The sequence below is a fragment of the Triticum aestivum genome, chromosome 7B, assembly GCF_018294505.1.
Source record: "Triticum aestivum cultivar Chinese Spring chromosome 7B, IWGSC CS RefSeq v2.1, whole genome shotgun sequence".
NCBI lineage: Eukaryota > Viridiplantae > Streptophyta > Magnoliopsida > Poales > Poaceae > Triticum > Triticum aestivum.
The window spans coordinates 139266590-139276422 of NC_057813.1; positions in this window are offsets into that span (position 1 = coordinate 139266590).

The window sequence follows — 9833 nt, forward strand, 5'->3', positions numbered from 1 at the left end:
ATCGAATCTCGGACAAGTAACATACCGATGACAAAGGGAACAACGTATGTTGTTATGCGGTTTGACCTATAAAGATCTTCGTAGAATATGTAGGAGCCAATATGAGCATCCTGGTTCCGCTATTGGTTATTGACCGGAAATAGTTCTAGGTCATGTCTACATTGTTCTCGAACCCGTAGGTTCCGCACGCTTAACGTTACGATGACAGTTTTATTATGAGTTTATAAGTTTTGATGTACCGAAGGTTGTTCGGAGTCCCGGATGTGATCACGGACATGACGAGGAGTCTTGAAATGGTCGAGACATAAAGATTGATATATTGGAAGCCTATATTTGGATATCGGAATCGTTCCGGGTGAAATCGGGATTTTACCGGAGTACCGAGAGGTTACCGGAACCTCCCCGGGGGTTAATGGGCCAACATGGGCCATAAGGGAGAAGAGGAGGGCCGGCCAGGGCAGGCCGCGCGCCCCCTCCTCCCTAGTCCGAATAGGACAAGGAAGGGGGGGCGGCACCCCCCTTTCCTCTTTCCCCCTTCCCCCTTCCTTCTCCAACAAGGCAAGAGGGGGGAGTCCTACTCCCGGTGGGAGTAGGACTCCTCCAGGCGCAATCCAAGGGGGCCGGCCACACCTCCCCCTCCCTCCTTTATATACGGGGGCAGGGGGGCACCTCTAGACACACAAGTTGATCTTCGTGATCGTTCCTTAGCCGTGTGCGGTGCCCCCCTCCACCATATTCCACCTCGGTCATATCGTTGTGGTGCTTAGGCGAAGCCCTGCGTCGGTAGAACATCATCATCATCACCATGCCATCGTGCTGACGGAACTCATCCCCGACACCCTGCTGGATCAGAGTCCGGGGATCGTCATCGAGCTGAACGTGTGCTGAACTCGGAGGTGCCGTACGTTCGGTGCTTGGATCGGTTGGACCGTGAAGACGTACGACTACATCAACAATGTTGTCATAACGCTTCCGCTTTCGGTCTACGAGGGTACGTGGACACACTCTCCCCTCTCGTTTCTATGCATCACCATGATCTTGCGTGTGCGTAGGAATTTTTTTGAAATTACTACGTTCCCCAATACCGAGACGATGGTGACGGCCCCTCCCTCGGGGCCCCCCGTCCTCTGGTCAACTCGAGTTGCGACCGCAGCCGCAAGCTCAGCCTGCGCCAACTCTTTGGCCCGGACAAGCGATATCAGCTCGCGATCCCCCCACACTGGAGGAGTCCATGCCACTCGCCACTAACACCTCAAGCAAGTGATCCTCAGAGAAGGAATCTAAAACTGCAAAGCGGGGTGGTGGATTACCCGAGATCTCCATGTTCTTCTGTGCTTGGAGGAGCTGCGCACGCTGCAGAGAAGGCATGTTGCCTTTGGCCCCCTTGGAGCAAGAGCTCGTGCGCACCGGTGCCGCGGGCACCGTCTTGGTACGCTTGGCCTTGGAGCTCCGCGCCAGCATGGAGGCCTCTTTAAGCAGCGGGTCAACGGGGGCGGGTGCAGGTGGGGCCGCCAGCGCCATGATAGACTGCCGAGGGGTGGGAGGCGCGCCGAGCTACGCCATCGCCCGCACTGTCTCGGCACAGACCTTCCGCACCGCCGTCTTCTTCATCATCTTCACGGAGCCACTTAAGGGAGAGACACGGCCACCGGCGATCGGAGACCCGCCAGGAAGCAGACGCGAGGGACTGGGAGAGGTGGAAATCGGGGAACGGCCGCCTGCACCCATGGGCACCGAAGGCGCCGCCACCAAGGGGGGGAGGGACGACACGGACCCCAGGTTGGACCCGTACTGGTTGGGCACCGAGAGCGCCATCGCGGCGGAGCCCATCCCCCCCGAAGCAACTGGCGCCGCCACCCCCTCCGCAGGAGCAACAACGCCAGGCACCAAAATCCCCAGCTTATCCCATGCCGCGGTATCAATGGAGTCGTCCTCGTCCATGCTTGCATCCGGCGCGTGATCCTTGGGATTGTCCTTGGACTTGTCGTTGTATTGGTCACCCGGACCCCCACCACGGGGAGGAGGGGGGCGGGGGCAGAGTAGGGGCCGCCGGGCGCAGGTTGTCGATCTCTGGCTCGAGCTTAACATTGAATCCCGCACCATTGAACCAGATCTGGACTGTGCCACGCAGCTTCGCCGGCGCCCGGCACGCAAAGAGCATGCACACCGGACCCGCGTGGATCAAGGACACCTCGTCCACCGCCAGCGGCCGCCCAATCATCATGGTGGCCGCCATCAGCCTCTCAACACGCCTCTGCTTCGGGGGAATGCCCTAGAACTTCACCCACACCTCTGGCATGGACAGCGCTTTTGGCTCGGCGAGGGACGCATCCTGAATGTCAGCTGTGATGTTGTTGATGGAGAGAAATAACTTGCCGCTGCGCGTCGCCATCCTTAACATGACCGGATCAGGGAAAGCCACCGAGAAGCAGTCCTAGTCGAAGGGGGTCACCATCCAATCCCACGTGCCCTCGAAGAGGTGGGGCAGCTCCATCTCCAGGATTTCCTTGGACAAGACTCCCGGCGCCGCCGAGACCAGGGCCGCGTTGGCCCCCAGCGAGCCCTCCGGTGCCGCATCCGCCTCCTTTGGGTATTGTAGACAGAAGAAACCCCCGCCCGAAAACGTGTGGCCCATCGACTGGAGCATCAGCGTCTTGCCACGCGTTGGGCAGTAGGCCGAAGCGTGGCCCTCTTGGCTATAGAGCACACACAACTGCTTGAAGGAGCACTCATTTTGGTAGTGCCCCGTGCGCCCACAGCGGAAACACTCCGGCCCCTCTGCCTCTTCAACAGGAATGGGCTCCGCCGCCGTGCCCTTGGAGGAAGAAGGCTTCATGGCCGCCTTCATCGCCGGCTTATGCTTCTTCATCTGCTGCTTGGAGTAGGGGTCGCCGACGCGGTCACCGCCGAGGGGGAGGAGCAACTCCATGCGCTTGAGCTCCAATCCCCGCTTCTTGTACCCCTCCTTCCTCTTCTTTTTCCACTCCTGCTCCTTGAGCCACCAAGGTGGGGGCGGCCCCCAGCCGCCGTCTTCACCGGCCCGCTCCGTCATGCGCATCTTCGCCTGAGTGCGCAGATCTCGCTCACGGCACCGCTCCGCCTCGGGATCCAGCACCGCCGCCTTGTCCGCACGCCGATCCGCCTTGGAGCCCATCGCGACGACCTCCGCGAAGGATGCGACGAGGGGAGGGGGAGAAGCAGGGGTGGATAAGGTGCGAGCGATGCGGCCGAAGCGCCGCACCTCAGTTGTGGTGGCTGGAAACCCTAACGAACAATCTGAAGCGCCCCGACGGATCCACACCCACTTATATATCGGACGCTCCACCAACAGGCCAGGGGAGACAGGCTTGGGCCGCACATTGAGGCCCACGGCCACCCTAACCCCATCCATAGCAGGAGAAGCCACCTGGGCCGTGCGCAACCCACCCTGGGCTGGACGGTCCTCGACCATAGCAGGGCCAGCCACCTATGGCGTGCTCAACCCACCGAGGGCTGGACGGCCAACGACCTGGCCCGGACCCAACAGCCCAAGCTGACCGCCAGAGCCAACCCTAGGCCAGGCGACGGGATCCTCCGCCGCCGCCGCCAGCGGTCCGGGCAGCGACACCGACCCCGGCCGAGTCGCCCGCGTCGGCGCAGACCCCACGGCCAGCCGCAAGGGGGACGACACCACCGCGGTCACCGCAGCGCTGCCATCCACTCCACCGACCCGCGGCCGCGGCGACGCCACCACGGGCCTCGACGGTGCCCGCCCCGGCACCCCTGGCCGGCGAGCACCCTGTCCCCCAGGCGTGAAAGCACGCCGGCGGACAGCTCTAAGCGAGCCCCCGAGCTCCTCAGCGCGAGCCACAAACTCGCCGAACAACGGCAGCGACATATCAGCACGACGTGCGCCATCCGCTCCGTCCTCCACCTCCAAACGCTCACTGTCTCTTACCTCGGCCAGAGCCCAGAACCTGCTCCCGCACCAACCCTGAGACGACAGCGCGTCCGAGACCGGCGACGAGGGAGCGCGCGCCGGCCGCCCCGACACCCTTACCTCCGACCGGGGTTCCGCCTCACCGATTCCTGCGGGACCTGCCGCCTCGCCAGGCCCGTCGCCGCGCGCATCGCCTTGTGCATCGCCTGGCCGTACCAGAGCCGTTGGAAACATCCTCTTCCCTGTTGTTTTTTTAGATCTTCAAGCTACACCTTCCTGGACCATGAACTTCAAGTGGCATTGGACGAACTAATAGCCCTGGTGTGTCCAGTTCTTACTCCTCTATGTTCTGCCGCGTCACCATCGGTTTGCTGTGCTACGCCATCCCCTTGAAAAAATCTTCACGGCGGGTGAACTGTAGACTCTTTCGTCCATTGGATGAGGCTCACAATACACATTTTTTATGTCAATGTTGCTCTTCACACTACTCGGCTTGATATCCTGGTGGGAGGGGCATAGTTAGCCATGACACCATGCTCTTTCATGTGGAAAATAGCTTCCTTGCATGTTGATATGACCTCCCTAGCTTCTATAAATAAGAAAGTACAAGGACCTTCATGAACTCGCTAAATACACTTATACTTTAACACCATCAGCTGGCTTTCAAAAGCATCATTTCTGTTAACCTCATTAAAATAAGTAACATATGCACACACTCTCTTCCCACTAGTGTTTGATAAGGGGCTCTGGAACTCCTCGTCATGGATTGCACGTCCCTCACCCACCAGATTGCCCACATGGTAACTAGAACTTGCGCCAAGGCCTATTGATTCATTGATTTCTCGAAACAGACTTGTGCCCCGCTATATTAATATAGCAACCACACCGAACCATTGTTGGGACGAACAACACATCAAGCCCAAAGATAAAACAAGAAGAACAAAAGAGAAACAAATGCCAACATGGTAGCTCGATGACAAGTGGATGACCCGCCACCATTGCACCCTCCGAAGTCGTGCCACCACATACCTCTCATTCTGGAGCGCCGCATACCAAGCAACACCTTCAGGAAGGAGTGCGACGATGATGATGCTGTTGCCGGGACATGTTCTAGGGTTTCCCCCTGAAGGAAATATGCCCTAGAGGCAATAATAAAGTTACTATTTATTTCCTTATTTCATGATAAATGTTTATTATTCATGCTAGAATTATATTAACCGGAAACTTAGTACATGTGTGAATACATAGACAAAACATAATGTCCCTAGTATGCCTCTACTTGACTAGCTCGTTAATAAAAGATGGTTATATCTCCTAACCATAGAAATGTGTTGTCTTTGATGAACGGGATCACATCATTAGGAAAATGATGTGATGGACATGACCCATCCATTATCTTAGCATTATGATTGTTATAGTTTCATTGCTACTACTTTCTTCATAATTTATACATGTTCCTCAGACTATGAGATTATGCAACTCCTGAATACCGGAGGAACACTTTGTGTGCTACCAAACGTCACGACGAAAAAGGGTGATTATAAAGGTGCTCTACAGGTGTCTCCGAAGGTGTTTGTTGGGTTGGCATAGATCGAGATTAGGATTTGTCACTCCGTGTTTTGGAGAGGTATCTCTGGGCCCTCTCGGTAATGCTCATCACTATAAGCCTTGCAAGCATTGTGACTAATGAGTTAGTTACGAGATGAAGTATTACAAAACAAGTAAAAAGACTTGCCGGTAATGAGATTGAACTAGGTATGATGATACCAATGATCGAATCTCGGGCAAGTAACATACCGATGACAAAGGGAACAACGTATGTTGTTATGCGGTTTGACCAATAAAGATCTTCGTAGAATATGTAGGAGCCAATATGAGCATCCAGGTTTCGCTATTGGTTATTGACCGGAGATGTGTCTCGGTCATGTCTACATAGTTCTTGAACTCGTAGGATCTGCTCGCTTAACGTTCGATGATGATTTGTATTATGAGTTATGTGTTTTGATGACTAAAGTTTGTTCGGAGTCCCGGATGAGATCACGGACGTGATGATGAGTCTTGAAATGGACGAGATGTAAATATTCGTATATTGGAAGGCTATATTCGGACATTGGAAAGGTTGAGAGTGATTCGAGTATTTTTCGGAGTACCGGAGAGTTGCAAGAATTCGTCGGGGGAAGTTAATCGGCCTTATTGGGCTTTAGTGGAGAGAAGAAAGAAGGGCCACGAGGTGGCGTGTGCCTCCCCCCTGCCCAAACCGAATTGGACAAGGGGTGGGGGCGCCCCCCCCTTTCTTCTCCCTCTCCCTCCTTTCCTTCTTTCCTACTCCGAAAAGGAAAGGGAATCCTACTAGGACTTGGGATTCCTAGTAGGACTCCCTACACTTGGCGCGCCCCTAGGAGGGCCGGCCTCTCTCCCTCCCTCCTTTATATACGTGGGCAGGGGCACCCCAAAGACACACAAGTTTATCTTAACCGTATGCGGTGCCCCCCTCCACAGTTACACACCTCGATCATACCATCGTAGTGCTTGGGCAAAGCCCTGCGCCGGTAACATCATCATCACCGTCGCCACGCCATTGTGCTGACGAAACTCACCCTCGTCCTCAACTAGATCAAGAGCATGAGGGATGTCATTGAGCTGAACGTGTGCTGAACGCGGAGGTGTCGTACGTTCGGTACTTGATCGGTTGGATCACAAAGAAGTTCGACTACATCAACCATGTTATTGAAACGCTTCCGCTTTTGGTCTACGAGGGTACGTGGACGCACTCTTCCCTCTCATTGCTATGCATCAGCTAGATAGATCTTGCGTGATCGTAGGAAAATTTTGAAATTACCGTGTTCCCCAACACCCCCAGCACGCGGAGGAAGAAGGTGAAAGGGGTCACCCGACACCCTCCTAGGAGGGGTGGCGACACCCGCAGGCGTCAACGCGTCGGAGTTAAACGAGCCGACACGGATTTCTCCCACCCCCAGACACCACTACCCAACCACTCTGGAATCTTCCAGCCACCCGCCTGCCTACGCCACCTGTCGGTGTCAAAAACCGGCGGATCTCGGGTAGGGGGTCCCGAACTATGCGTCTAGGCGGATGGTAACAGGAGACAAGGGGCATGATGTTTTACCCAGGTTCGGGCCCTCTTGATGGAGGTAAAACCCTATGTCCTGCTTGATTGATATTGATATTGTGGATGTTTACAAGAGTGGATCTACCACGAGATCAAGGAGGATAAACCCTAGGAGCTAGCCTATGGTATGATTGTAATGGTTGTTGTTGTGTCCTACGGACTAGAGCCATCCGGTTTATATAGACATCGGAGAGGGCTAGGGTTACATAGAGTCGGTTACAATGATAGTAGATCTACGTATCCGTATCGCCAAGCTTGCCTTCCACGCCAAGGAAAGTCCCATCCGGACACAGGACGAAGTCTTCAATCTTGTATCTTCATAGTCTTGGAGTCCGGTCGATGATGATAGTCCGGCCGATGATAGTTCGGCTGATGATGGTAGTCCGGCTATCCGGACACCCCCTAATCCAGGACTCCCTCACCACCCACTTGTCTCATTGTGGCCCCCATCATGAGACCTAGAGGACGGAAGATGAGAACGCAGGGAGCTAGGGGCGGCAGCACTGCAGCCGAGCGGGAGGGAACAACCTCCACTGCAGTCGTGAGAGAGGCCGGTGCCTCCAGCACCATCGCAGTAGCCGGTCGGACACAAAGACATGAGGCAAACCAGGCCACCTGGCCCCGTCCGGGCTCAGATCGAGCCCGCAAAGTCTCGGCCGCCATGCTGCAGCAAGCTGAGGACGATGCCACAACCAAGGTTTCCATCGCCCCACCGCCACCTCCAGGAAGCTACGCCGCATACCGGAAGGGCCCAGATGGGGCCCGAAAGGGCCCAGATCTGGGCCGTGCGGGCGTCGCCAGCCCACGCCGTCGCGGAGCTTTGCCGCCAACGGCCGCACCTCATGGCACTGACTGGCAAAACCAGCGCCAGGCCACCCCACCCCCGCGCCGCACCACCGCCGCCTGGATGCGCCGCCTGGAGCAGCACCATCCTGCGCAGGAGCTGCCATGGAAGGGGAAAAGCTGCGGTTGTATTCCTGTTTCATCCGGTTAAGTACCTCAGTAGAGAAAGCCGAAAACTGATTGTCATGATATGCGAGAGTTGGTCAGTGATCCGGTGACTTAGTGTTATACTATTGTTCGCGATTTATGCCGTGCTATACGAGGGGCTGGGCTTCGACCAGCCGTGGTGCAAAGGCACCGTACTCCGGATCGCCATTCACGCAACATGGGCTAGTACTTAGCCCCACCAATGGACTCTTATGGCTAAGTGAAAGTAATGAAGCTGTATAGTCTGATTTCCTAGTTCACCTTGCAAGACGCCTCATATATAGGACCAAGATGTTGAATAAAGTGCGTACATATGCGTTCCCAAACACCCCTGTAATATTTACATGGGGGCAAAAGCCGACGACTGGTATACTTTCAGACTTATAAAATAAACGTCCGAATAGGAGGATAAACTAACAAAATCATAAAGCGCAAGCATAAACATTTCACATTATAAGTTCATTATATGGTTCTTGCAAACTGGACTCCACTACTCAAATATGATATCCTTTTAGCATTGACCCTCTACAATGCGGGCTCCCTCGAGGACCTCGCTGAAGTACTTCTTCATCCTCCGATGATCCTTGCCTTCAGGCGGACCTGCGGTGGCAATTTAGGTGGCCTTCAACTTCTCCCATTGCACCTTGACTCGGGCAAAGGCCATCTGGGCACCTTCTATGCAGGCTGACCGCTTTATGGCATCGATCCGAGGACGCGCATCGACGAGCCGCTTCACGAGTCCGAAGTAGCTACTGGGTATGGGCTCGGCTGGCCAAAGAGGAACTATTACATCCTTCATGGCTAGTCCGGCCACCATGTGCAGCTCGGTCAGCTGCTTCAGCTGATCGATGAGGGGCGCCGTATGCTCTGGCGCAAGGTACTGCGACCAGAACAACTTCTCCATCGAGCTCCCCTCTTCGGCTTGGAAGGACTCTGTGGCGTCAGCAACACTCCTCGGCAGATCCGCAAACGCGCCTGGAGAACTCCAAACTCGGGTCAGCAAGATGTATCTCTTACTTGTAAATTTACTCTACAGAAGAAAGGCCTTACCAGCCTCTATCTGCCTCGCCTCCTGGATCTCCTGGAGAGCTCCCTGGGTTCAACCCGAGCCTCCTTCATGCTCTCGAGAGCTTTGGCGAGTTCGGAGGCTTGCTCCGAAGTCTTCTCCTCCTAGGACTCGCACTTAGCTATGGCATCCTTGAGCTCTTGTTTGATCTCGCCCACCCGCGCCTCATGTCTTTGGCGGGTGGTTTGCTCCGTCTCCAACTCCTTCACCACTTTGTTAGCGGCCGCCCTGCTCACCTCCGCCTCCTTCTTGGCTTGGGCAAGCGCGCTCTTGAGGGACTCGACCTCGTCTGTGCCAACTATGAGTAACGTCATAAAACTCAGTAAGTTTAAAGAATTAGTACACATATCACTTCGGGTATGTACAAGTGCCGCATATCTTGCGTTTCGTCAAACCGCTTGTTGATGCGATCGAGCTCCTCATCAGCTAGACGAAGTTTCCGACTGAGCTCAGAAACCTCCACGGCTTGGGCAGTACCCGCCAGCATGGATGCCTGTCCCACACAATTGCATAGTACATTATTAAGTTGTTTTGGGATCCTCCCTCTAGATTGTTCCAATCCGGACAGAGTCTCCGGGGCTACTGTCTATACATGGGTTCAACCTTGCATAAAAAATAACTTGTTAGAAAATTACATCTCATACCTCAAAGCCCGTCAGTAGGTTGTTGAAGGCTTCGTTCAGTCCGCTTTGTGCACACCAAACTTTCTCCATAACCGCACCCATCAG